Genomic DNA, 12,732 nt, shown 5'->3' with positions numbered 1-12,732 from the left:
ACCATTAACCCTCCAATGCTGAAAGTAGTGTTACGAAAACGACATGAAGCACTGGGACGGGTTTGAGGGATCAACTTGCAAACTGCTGATCATTTTACATCCTCAACAACATGCAATGGCAGCTTCAACTTCAACATCGCAGTGCCACTGCCTACAACAATGCCAACAGCGACAAAAATAGACTCCCCTTTACAAAGAGTTCATCATCCATAACAAATAGTTGTCAACATTCAAACACTGCATACTTCAAGCCCACAACCTGCCATTCAGACCCAATATTCAGAAATATGACCCACAAGGGGCATTTACTGGCTTAAAATATATACTTTACAGCACAATTTTAACACGACCACACACTGTGGAAGCAATAAAAACACCTTTTTGTGTTAACAATTTGCAAAGTGCCCTCAGACACTGAAAGTCTTTCAAATTTTTTTCTCACCTTGAAATTACTCACATGTGACCAAGATGCTTGAAGCAAGGGTACAAAATAGGGATTTAAATTTAGCACACATTAAATGAGACATTGAATATGATGTGCAGAAGAAAAACATCATAGGCAAACTTAATTTAATCCATAAGATCCACCTCAATGGTTGATTTCTTCAGTTAATCGCTTCAAAGACATTTTGCCTGAGTGAAAATAGGTTACCTTTTATAACAAGAAACAATATGTTTCCAACTGCTTTGTATTAAGAACATGCTTTTTGGTGGGGGAAAATACTTGTGATAGGTTTCCAAGGTGACCAGCCTTCACCTTGGGAAGCCTGATTAACAGAACCTCTGGCTGTAATTTCTTTGATGATTAATTAATCACCTGTCTCAATTAGTTCGTTATCTTCCACGACCCAGGTCTAAGATTTACCTGGAGAGAAGCTGTTGTTATAAAACACAGAGCAAGGAGTTCATCAATATCCAAACACTTGGGTGATTTCCACCTGGTCCATACACTGTTTCACTCACCACAGGAAGGTCCCGGTATTACACACTCTCATAAAGAGCATCATTTCATTAACTACATTCATTATAAATGTTTCAATCTTCTGTGTAATAACATTGTCACACAAATCTCTGTGACATGAATTACGACCTTAATCATGAACCATTATTAAAACAGGAATTTTCTTTCCAAATATCTGAAACATACATCAAAACTCAAAAAAAATAATCTTAAATCATATCAAAGCAACTTTTTTCCAAGGTAAGATTTAATATAATTTCACCAAAAAAAATCAATTTGTGTAATTGATTTATTAGATTTTTAAACTTTTTCATAAAATCTTCTTCACATCTTCTCACATCTGAAAACTACAAGTCACACATGGAATTGATCTCTTAACATTCCTTTCCAAATTTCTAATTAAGCACCTGGTAATGTTATAAGGAAAGGGACAACCCTTACATAACGAGAAACAAGGTAACCACTCAATATTTCTTTCGTTCTCATTCCAGCAATGAGCAACTTTTAAGAAAAACCTCTTTTCACTAATTAAAACTGAATGTTTTTGTCTCCATCTTAGGTGTCGGCCCACACGGTCACCATTAGCCTGAATTAGCTAAACATCCCCGGACAACAATCTCTGTTGAAGGCAAGCCATCTTGACATAGGCTATATACATGGCTAAAGACTATTACTAATTCATTCTTGGAGACAAAGAAATGCCTCTCAGCGACAAACCATATCTTGGAAACTAACACTTGCCATCAATGCAACATTTAACTACAGGGATCACAAGTTCTCTATTATCACTCTCTCTGTGAGAACTTGAGAGAGAATATGAGATGAGTGAGAATACCTTCTCATCCATAAACTTCATGTTTTCCTGTCCAACCAACTTTAAATGCCAGTCAAAGACTTTACCATTGGCGCTTAATTGAGGACTTGCGTTCATCAATACCGAACACAGCCTTGTGCCCATCAATACAGAAACAGAGTTAAGGGTAAAATGATTCCTTAATGCTGTTACTCGATGTATAAAGGTACTTGATACAATTAACACGATTACTAATGACACGACTGAATGCAAGAGAATCCTTGGTATCAGCTGAGACGCGTGTATCTCGTCAATGTGACTGACAGAAAATCAAACCCTTCTAACACACTACCTGCATTTTTCATTGCAATTAAGTCCAGGGACTTGAAATTCCTGCATCTACATTGTCGATGTGGCTTAAAGCATGTCTGGTTAATGCAAACAGTGTTCACATTACCAATACATTAAGTGCTGAACAAATGGATTTGTACTCGAATATTCAACCTGAACAATTGCAACGCTGCGATAGGAAAACTCCTTTTTTCAACTTTCTAATCATTCTGAAACAAATTTCAATTCCATGGAAGGAAAGATTATCGTTTCCTTCCCAATTCTACTTCATTTCCTTCCTTCATTCAATCATTTATGCTAATGAAAACTAATGACACTACCCATCACATTACCATAATGGAATAATCCACCCATTGTTATGGAATTTCCCATGCAGTGTGATGGGGGTGTAAGGTCATATGTAAGGGCAATTCATCTAAAACCTGCATATCATCTGGCTTGTTCAAGCATTTGCAGACACATTTACAAATCAGTCCATTTGATATTAAATGTTTGTTGGCTTCTTAGGTATAAGATGAAGTAAGAAAATAACTTGTCTTGACGGGGAGAATGCCACGGTGAATTTGGTAATGACTAGTGGAGAGACAATCTGCATTTCTTTCGTCTAGACTGGAGCATGGTAACTATGTAATATGGGCATTCGACATCATTCCAGAATCACACAACCATCTTTTAGCCTGAGAGGCATAGGCAAGAATACCATACATAGCATCACATTACAAGCTTCTAAATTTGGCTTTATATTCCCAGGGGTTGTACCACTGTAGGAAAAGAACCTGGACCACCGGTGTGACAAGCAAGCACTGAACCAAATGGCTACCCAACTATCATTAAAAGTTCTGTCGGTTTGAACACATTAGTAAGATAAACCTCTTGAAAACAGCTTTCCAGTAATTCACACTTATGACATTTCAAACTCATATCAAACAATAATGTTGCAGAAAACTTCAAAACATGAACTTTAAAAACAAGCGGCATATCATGCCTCAACTACCCAGCACATCCACATTCCCCAGATACGACAATGCAATTATCATTTCCACATTTATGGTGATTACAGTTGGATATGGAAGTACAGCATGGCCGGCAGATCAAAGACCTAGCACGGGGAGTACCCTGGCAGAATAGTGGGAGGTCCCCTCAACACTGCTCCGCACCAACATGTGTTGCTGTTTGCATTCCTCCCACAACCAAATGTCATATACCAAACCCTGCACCTTTCAAACATTAGCTTCCAACAAGATCCCTGCATCATTTTGCAGTTTCCTCATCCCTTTTGACAAGATAGTGGCACAGCTATTTATGTGTGCTGAATTTCAAACACTTCTCTAATTAGGCATTGCCTTATCATAATTACCCAACTCAAAATCAATGAATCCTAATTACTGAACAGTTCTGGTTGGATTGCAATCAACTGCTATGTTTGTGAGTTGCATAGGCAAATAGGGGTAAAAAAAAACATTTGTGAGGGTCCCTTCACTTCTCTTGTTTAAACTTCAAAGTGTTGCCGACTTGCGGTGGTGGGTCTTGGCAGCCGTAATGAAGAGAACTTTGCTCCTGTCAAAACAACATGGCCGCCACCTTGGTCTTCTCAATCAAAGATGAGAACATGAGGTATTCATGTCATGACTAATTCTTGTAACAATAGATTTCCAACACTAATTGGTGCCATTACACAAGCAAAGCTGATGTTTGAGTTTCATGAGATTCAAACAGTTCTGATTGAATAATGCCGAGTGTCAACACCAAAGGATGTTTCTCATGAAATGAAGCGATGCAAAGTCATCAGAGAATAGAACATGACAGTGAACATGGAGAGATGGTGTGAAGAAAAGACAGCTGACAATGTCTATCGTTTGATTGGGCTTAATTCATTCGGAACAGAATGATGATGAAACACATGGTAAAGCTTGTCAATCCCCACATCTGTGCTCAGCTGTCAAAGACACTTATCAATGCTTATCAACAGTTTCATTTAGCGTTCATTTCATCCCAGAGAGACCGTCTCATCTGTTGACTTCCCTAATGCGTTCTAGAAAACACGTTCCACAGTAAACCCACTAGGAAATGAAAATAAAGTCAAGCCCTATGATGTTCAATACAGAGAACTACTCTCCCACGAGACCTGTCCATCAAGAAAGAAAACATACATCAAACAGTCCCCATGATCCTACAGGGATATATGCAACCCCTTCCGATAACCCTGTAGCTAGGATAGAAGAAAGGTGACTGCTGGATAATATGTCTTGAGTCCCACTGTGCTGCAAACATTTACTGCGGCAAGAGGTCCCGCTGAGCAACACTGTAGGGACCCGTCGCACTCATGCTCATGGTATAGCTCTCAATCCACACCAGGTGATCCCTCATCCTAGATACTGCTTCCTAATTTAAATATCTCTAACAAATGAAAACCAGAAAAAAGTTGACAATTCAATTTCCACCTTCTCAATTGTCAAACACTTTCGAAAGACAGTCTTGTGGCTTTTCTCAAAATCCAATTAAAACCTATTTCTGCAGAGAGTTCAGGTGTTAATGAGAGGTTCCGAACACTGAAGGCGACCTGAGCTATTTTCTCAGAGACAAGGCCTGAGGAAATTCCTCTCTACCTTTTCTCAAGAGACACAGAGGGATAGAAATCGACCATCTGCCGTGCCACATGCAGACAGACTGGAGACGAGCAAAGACCATCATTAAAATTAGTGCTAATTATTCCTCCCACACCAACCAAGCTTAGAGATTCAGGACGCAGTCATGTAAAATCGAGTGCGAAAGCTAGGCAGCATGCTAGGCACAGCTTGGTGGTAGTTTTTGTTCATTTAGGGGCAGAAGGGTGACAACATCTACACTTGCCGATGTCTACAAGGAAAGCTGGTGGCAGCAGTAGACAACTTCATCTCAACACTTCCATGACAGCAGACTGGCAACATGCTAGGCACATTTAGGTTCCAGCAGTTGCAGGTTTTGGTGTGGTAGGGAGAATGCCCTTGGGGACCTAGCTAAGAAGTTTCACAACTTCCTTAAAAGCTAGTCAACTTCCTTTAAGGGGAACATGTCTCAAATTGAAATCAATACAAAATTTAATTGGATGGTCATTCTTTTGAATGGAGATGAAAGGCTCCAAACTTCATTGTTGGGGAAAAATCTTACAAAGGGCCTAAAGCTGTGGAGGAGTTTTTAAACAAATCTTAGTTTCATCAAAAAGGCAGAAAAATCCTACAATAAAATGTTCAAATCACTGAAAGACTCTGCTTTTGTGGGGGCATTTCTTCAGTTTTACATTTAATTACCAGATCTATGTTTAGCAAGAGATCAAGGAAACATGCAGCCTGAGATCCAAGAATTCTGAACTCAGGAAGCACCAAGGGAACTAATCTTTACAATCATTCTCGAAGATTTCAATTATATCGATTCCATGTAATAATCCACACTTTCATGACTCATCTATAACTATAGCTGATTAATACAGCAATTTACCAGTTGCGTAATTAGATTTTTAATCTGCCAAATGATATTATCATCAATGGTGTCATCTCCCACAACCCCTTTAAGACAAGCAACCCTTCAGACAGAAGAGGACTCGTTGGCCCAACTGGGAAGCTATTCAGGGCCACTACAGATCACTGAACATGCTCACTATTGCAACCAGTCCTGTAAACAACAATAAACGCACACGACTGATCCGAAACAAGCTAAAGGTTGCATCCCTAATGAAATCACACACACGCTCTGACATGACCATTCTCCAGAGGTTTCAGAGTAGTGCCGATTGTTTATTTAGCTAGACGGTAATTGAATCTGAAGGTGGCGATTTTCCAACCCTTCACACCACTAAAAGTCAGAACTTTGTTGTGAAATGCCATTTGATTATAGTAAACTAACCAAATGGAGCAGAAACCGAACCTAAAGTTGATATATTTATAAAAGAAAGTAACAACGCCTTTGAGATTTGAACTTGCCTCGTCCAATTGTTTACATTCTGTTTCAGAAGGGTCAACTGGAAGGCTTCATAACCTTGCTTCAGGAACATTTATCACTGGATCTCGGCCAGTGTAGGTAATAGCCCACGGAGATGACCATAAACATGTCCTCCGGAGACCTCTCCTCCTAACTAAAGACTTCTCTAAGACAAACATGCAACTTCAAATTCATTGTTTCTTGTTTATTGGACATGCAGGATAACTGATTCCCAGACACCAATCTTCTTTACTTGAGAATCTTGATAAGAGTCTACGAGGCAATTAATTTAACGGAAATCAGAACAGTATCGAGATGAATCTCATGACTTGTCCCGTTTTACGAAGCTTTTAGCATCAAGCAAACATGATAACCTTTGGCCTGACAGTGACACATCATGTTGTATTGGTATTGTGGAGATAATGTTCGGCAGTGATGGACTGAGATATTGAATGGAAAGACTACAATATTGAGTGAAAGGCCCTTTGCAATGAATAGCAGAAGACATTTATTGGTATAATAAAATAAGGAATCAATGCTAGGTATGATGGATTGATCTGGTGGTGTTTGTCCAGTTTCACTAGTGGCGGTCATCTGAGGATGGGTCGGGAGCAGACGTCAACTCCTGTCACAATGGAATTCAGTAAATGTTGTCACGGTGGTGATTAAGTACACATTCATTGATGTTAACTGCTACCTGCTCAATAAACAAAACACATACTTGTTGCAAATTTGTTGTAATGAATGTAATTATCCATCCTGGATACAATCTTTTCTCAACTAATGACATAACAAATATTCTAAACACCTGCTCACATGCAGCACTGTTTGAAAAAAATGAACAATAGTTTTCTCCAAACACAATTTCAAATTAACAATAACATCTTTCAGCATATTGCAACAAGTCATTCTTCACTTCAATTATCAACGCATTAATCCATCAATGCACCATTTCAAGGTGAAAATTCATCCCCAAGCATGTAGGACTGGCTAAAAAGATCAATAGTCGGAATTATCGTCAATGGGAAGAGACAGGAACGATTATCAATATGAAAATTTTGTCATTGATAATATCTTACATAAACTATTGTGATAAAAAAGTTTCAATTTATGGAAGCAGAATGTTTTTCTCTCTTTGCCGAAGATGGAAACCAACTGATTTGATATATCTTAAATGTCCACAACGTAATTAATGCATAAATGACTCACCAGTGATGTGAAATACAGCATAACAGTCAACTACAGTTATACCAAACTCAAAGGGACCACTAACTTTAGTTTGTCATAACCGTACTTCATTGTAAGCATATATACAGCATAACTACAGCAAATGTTAGGGGCAAAATAGTAAGTTTGTTATATCCATCAGTTCGTCATAAGCAAAATTTACTGTATGTTGTTTGGTCTCTGAGCATATTTGCTCAAAGTTACTTCTCCGATATTTATCGATAATTGATCGATTTTTAATACATGATTACCAATCTCTAAGATCTATATGGATCGCCAGCTACAAGCATGTACAAACATATTCCATCAATCACAAATTCAATACATTCTGTTACTTTTAACCGAAGCCATTCCTCACGACCAGACTCTCATGCTAACGGTCAAGCAGCAGCAGCAGGTGGAAGATATCAGGCGTTACCCTCCTTCAGTTGTAACTGCTGCTGTCTATGGTCACTGCTGCCATGTTGTATATAGACCTACAATGTTTGTTGTCAGTTGGCTAGTCAGAGCTTGTATATACAGATGGCGTGCTATACGAGTGAAGCCAGTCATTACGGAATGTTCAAAGCTGAGGCTTTACACTGACAGAGCACTTTAACCTTCCACAGGTCCACCTCTAGACTCATGTAAGATAATTACACATCCCAAATATAACATCAATGCATCCAGACAAACACACACAAGACATTTGGCAGCACATAAAAGTGGTTTGATATATACTGAATCATTTGATGTGAAGAGGACATTTTCCAAAGACAAAGAAATGGACAGCGTCTGATAAAATGACCATAGTTGAAACTTGAAAGCCAAGAACAAAATGGTTTAAAGAGACAATTCATTACCCAAAACAACTTAGAAACCACAAACCACAAATCAAACGTTTGTAACTTTCTTTTTAAAATAAATAAGATTTGATCATATTATTAGAAAAAATCATCAGCATTATTAACTGATGATGCAGCAACGGGAAACTGTTGACAGGATTTTTTCTTCTACATCCTCTTCCACGTGAGCACACTACGTTGAGCAACACAACGTGTCTTGCATCTGGTGGCGAGAAATAACACAAGTCGACTCCATTTTTTACTTCGCTGACAGTAACTATCACTGGTTCACTGCTGATCTAAACTCAGCAACAAACTATTTCCACTTGCATTCACACTTTTCATGCTAACACTATCCATGCCATTTTTTAGGTGTCAAATTAGAATCTCGTAAATGTTATCTTGTAACACAATATCCTTCAATTCATGCAGATGGTTGGAAGGGACTGGAAACAAATTCTTGCCTAAAATATTTCTCAGGGAAAGATATCAAGAAATAAAAGATATAAGAAAGTCATTTACATGAGCGATGTATATACAAATCTAATTCAGGAAAATGTTTGGACTGAAATCAATACTGAGCATTATTTTCTCATGCATAAAAAACATGATTTTTACCATTTTGTTTCCAATTCTCAGCTCACATTATGAATATTCATATTTGGAATGAAACAATAAAACATAGGAAATGTTTTTTGTAATCATTCTGAACAATGTCAGAAGCTTGGGTCTTAAATGTGGAGATTGCAATCAGTGAGTAATCTTACTCAAGCTCCCCACATAACTTCAGAGGCTTGTGACTTCACATCGTTTATGATTCAATATTTTTATCCTTCTTGAATAATAGTAGCCTGAGGCTACATCCCCGTACACCTGACTTCACAAAATCAAAGCCTCTCACCAACCCTATTCCCAAACAACACAGAAGACAAACTAGCAAAGATAAGGTCTTTGTAGAGTCATAACATTCTCTTCAGTGGCCATTTATCAAATGATTAGTTTTTATTTTTATGCAAGGGATTTAAGAAAACTAGCCAAGACTTCACAGTCTAATTGACTTAAATAACCTAATGCATTATTCATCACAACTAATTTCATCTAAGCGATTTCAAAACTGAAATAGCATCTCTTTTGTGAAATCGTGAATTATTTCAAAACGATTTCTTTTCAAAGAAAACTGAACCATGAACAATTTCTGAAGCGAAACACTTCAAATGTTTCAAAATAATACCAAATATTCCAGGTGTTTGAATTAACAATCGAAAGCAGATGTTTTTCGCATATCACAAAAGAACTGATAATTATATCATTCCAATACCAAAATGATTAATTAAAACAAATGAGATTTTTCTCATGGGGAGATACAACATCAACAATTACCTCCTCGAACAACAATCGCCACATTGTTCCAGAGAGCTTAGCTATGCATGACATACCCCAGTGCGGTCATGGCCCAATGGCCCATGCTAACAAGAATCAACAGATATGGTCATTAAACCAACATGTACATTAACAGGAAAGGTAGCAGGGTACAGTCTAACCAACACACTGCATCGGTGAACATGGGAGCATTGACAGAAGAGTAGCCTTGCAATACGTGGACATCCATATTCATGATCTAGACACCAACTTGAAACCTTCAACCATTTGTAATCACTTGTTTCTTTATTTGGCACATCTGAATGATTAAGTACCAATGCTAAATACTACTTTGATCATTAACAAACATCCCTGGTCAGCATCTCAAGTTAATTATCGCAAATTAATGTGCATATGCTGTTTCCCTAGAAACCAGTTGTGTTTACTACTAAATTCTATTTGTTTTATTTGAATACATCCCCTAGAAACCATAACTGTATACAACTAAATCCTATCTGTTTTAATTTGAATATTTTCCTGAGAAAATGGTACTGTATTCAACCAAATCCTTAATTTGAATATTGTCATGAAAAAAAGGTACTGTATACAATTTAATCCTATTTGATTGTATTTGAATATTGTCTAAAACAAACAGTACTGTATACATCTATATCATATTTGTTGTTATTCTGAGCAACTTTCCTAGACAACAGTACTGCACACAACTAATTAACATTTGTTACTATTTGAAATACTTTCACTTTCTCATCAGTCAATATGTCAGATATAATATATGTTTCATCATGTTTTCACTCAGCTCAAAGATGGACCACTGATTCAATCCACAAGAGATATTTCCTTGTCTAGTGTGAGATATGGTCCACCTCTGTGACCCTGACTGAGCAAACTGAATCAGGCCTACTGCTGTTTAATCTTCTCCACAGCTCACAAAAGACCCTTTATGGCAAATCCATGCTGCTTTTATGACAAGTCACCAAGTTTCATGTCTTTCCTGCAATCTAACCCAACAATATTACTTACATCTTCGACTGACAGCACACCCTCGTCTCAACAGAATAACACTTACTTGAAGTCATATTTCAAAATCACTGTCCATGTTAACAATGAATTCAAATAAATTTATACAAAAGATTGATACATGCCTATCTCCATTTCTATATTTTTTAAAACACATGAGGATCACCATATTTCTCTATGTGCAATACTCGTAAGTCTTATTACTACGATACGTACACCTTGGCCATCTTAACCTTTGATGTACTATTTCCCTAACAACTGGTAACACCAAATGCTGGTTTCGGAAACTTGGAAGTGAAACAATTTTATCTCAAACCTAACAAAATAATGTCATTGAAACAAATACAACATTTAATTTATTCTTTCTAATCATACAATTCTAAGGAAGAAGGAAAAATATGATAATCATTTTTGCAACATATTACGCATTGTCCAAAAGAATGCTAAAGCAGAAGACAATAAAATTGTGGAAAATGTTATCCTCCCATAATGACAAGCAGAGATCAAAGGAAATAAATTCTCCAACAACAATAATTATATACCCTGCAGTCAATTGACTTTTATTCCTACACTGTCTATTAAACAGGACAATTATATTCCATAAAGAGCAAATCCAAGGGTTATTAAACAGCATAATTTTTTTTATGGTTGACATTTAAGTGAATTACATTTTAAAGTATGTTGTAAAATCTCACATGAAGACCAGGATGCCACTTTCATGGCTTTCCACACTCCAAAATGTGTTAGTTTCATTGAACACCGAAATTGGGAAACAAATATGTATTTTTAATGAAATTTGTTACCCCAAGTTAATCGTGTTGATGCAGATATTACAAGGGATCTGGGAGAGAGCTGGCCAGAATTCATCAAGGGTGTTTCCCATAAAACTGTCTCAGTTTACATTGTAAAATACAACATGCTGTATTGGGTTCCTTTTGGCCAGACAAATACAACATGCTGTATTGATCACGGACATGGATTCTTTTGGCCAGACAAATAAAAGAAAAAAAACTAGAAAAAAAACAATCAGGAAAATGTGTTCATATTCCCCAGCAATCGGCACATGTGCCCGAGCATCCCCCCCCCCCCCCCCCCCCCCCCTGAACATTTACTCAAGATATATTAAATTCACATACACACCCTTAAAAGTCTTTTGATATTTTCAGCGCACAATATCTGTTTCCATAATTGAAATATGATATACTCCAAAAATCACAGCTCTTTTTCAATAACAATGGCAGCAAGATGATATCATGAAATATACACTCCAAATCAAGACGTCTACATCAAAACATTAATTACACATTAAGGCACAAACAGATCACATTCCAACTCTTCAATAACTTCAATAAAGAAGAAAAAGCATCAAAAGGATTAGAGCTACATTTTTAATAATAAAAGTGTTTAAAGAGTTCAAACGACATATGTAATACAATTACAGACCAATCGTTTGTTTCTCACTTAAAAGAAAACAGGAAGATCTGTTTAAGCTCAGATTACAGAAAGATGCAGCTTCCAAGGTGATTATCCATATTTGGCTGCGGATGCAAATATCTGACTATAACCCTGTGTGCATGGAATAATTCCTTGTTATTATGTGGCTTATCGCTGCATGTGCAATACCTCCTGCCCATCATCGCCACCATGGCAGTCTTCATAGGTGGATTCAATAATGGCTGCCACGTTGCTGATCTCAACAAAGTTGATGTGATAACATTTTTTATGATTCTTTCTCGAAAATTGGCAGTGCACCGTCCCACATACAAAGAATTAGGCTCAAGATCAAAAGGCGACAAACCACCGATGCAACTTCCTGTTAGCGTTAAAGTGTTCAGTCAAACATCACAAACTGGGAACAAATGCATTATGGGACCTCAAATGCCATATATCAGATGCTAACATGATCGTAAATAAAATAATCCACTTGTGCAATTCTTTCAAAATTATCTTTACGCACATATATAAATCTAAATTTGATGCCATTTATCAGATGCTAACATGATCGTAAATAAAATAATCCACTTGTGCAGTTCTTTCAAAATTATCTTCACGCACATATATAAATCTAACTTTGCCTATTTCCATGAAAAATATAAGATCAAATGGCATGGACGCCAAATCCAATTTCAGCCAAGTTGGTACATGAAATATTATCATTCCACTGGATGACATTTGGGATTGATATGAAAAATATTCCTTCCCTATCAATTTGGTGCAGAATTTGT

General features: G+C 37.1%; 1 protein-coding gene across 1 annotated transcript in view; it reads right to left on the bottom strand.

The window, feature by feature from the left end:
- Window positions 1–12,732, bottom strand: part of LOC139451102 (protocadherin Fat 4-like) — a 134,891-nt gene that overhangs the window by 37,328 nt on the left and 84,831 nt on the right. The window lies entirely within an intron of this gene.

The sequence above is a fragment of the Haliotis cracherodii genome, unplaced genomic scaffold, assembly GCF_022045235.1.
Source record: "Haliotis cracherodii isolate W230 unplaced genomic scaffold, xgHalCrac1.p SCAF_8, whole genome shotgun sequence".
In the NCBI taxonomy this organism is placed as follows: Eukaryota; Metazoa; Mollusca; class Gastropoda; order Lepetellida; family Haliotidae; genus Haliotis; species Haliotis cracherodii.
The sequence above is the reverse complement of the archived record's forward strand: the minus strand, read 5'-3'. Positions and strand labels throughout refer to the sequence as shown.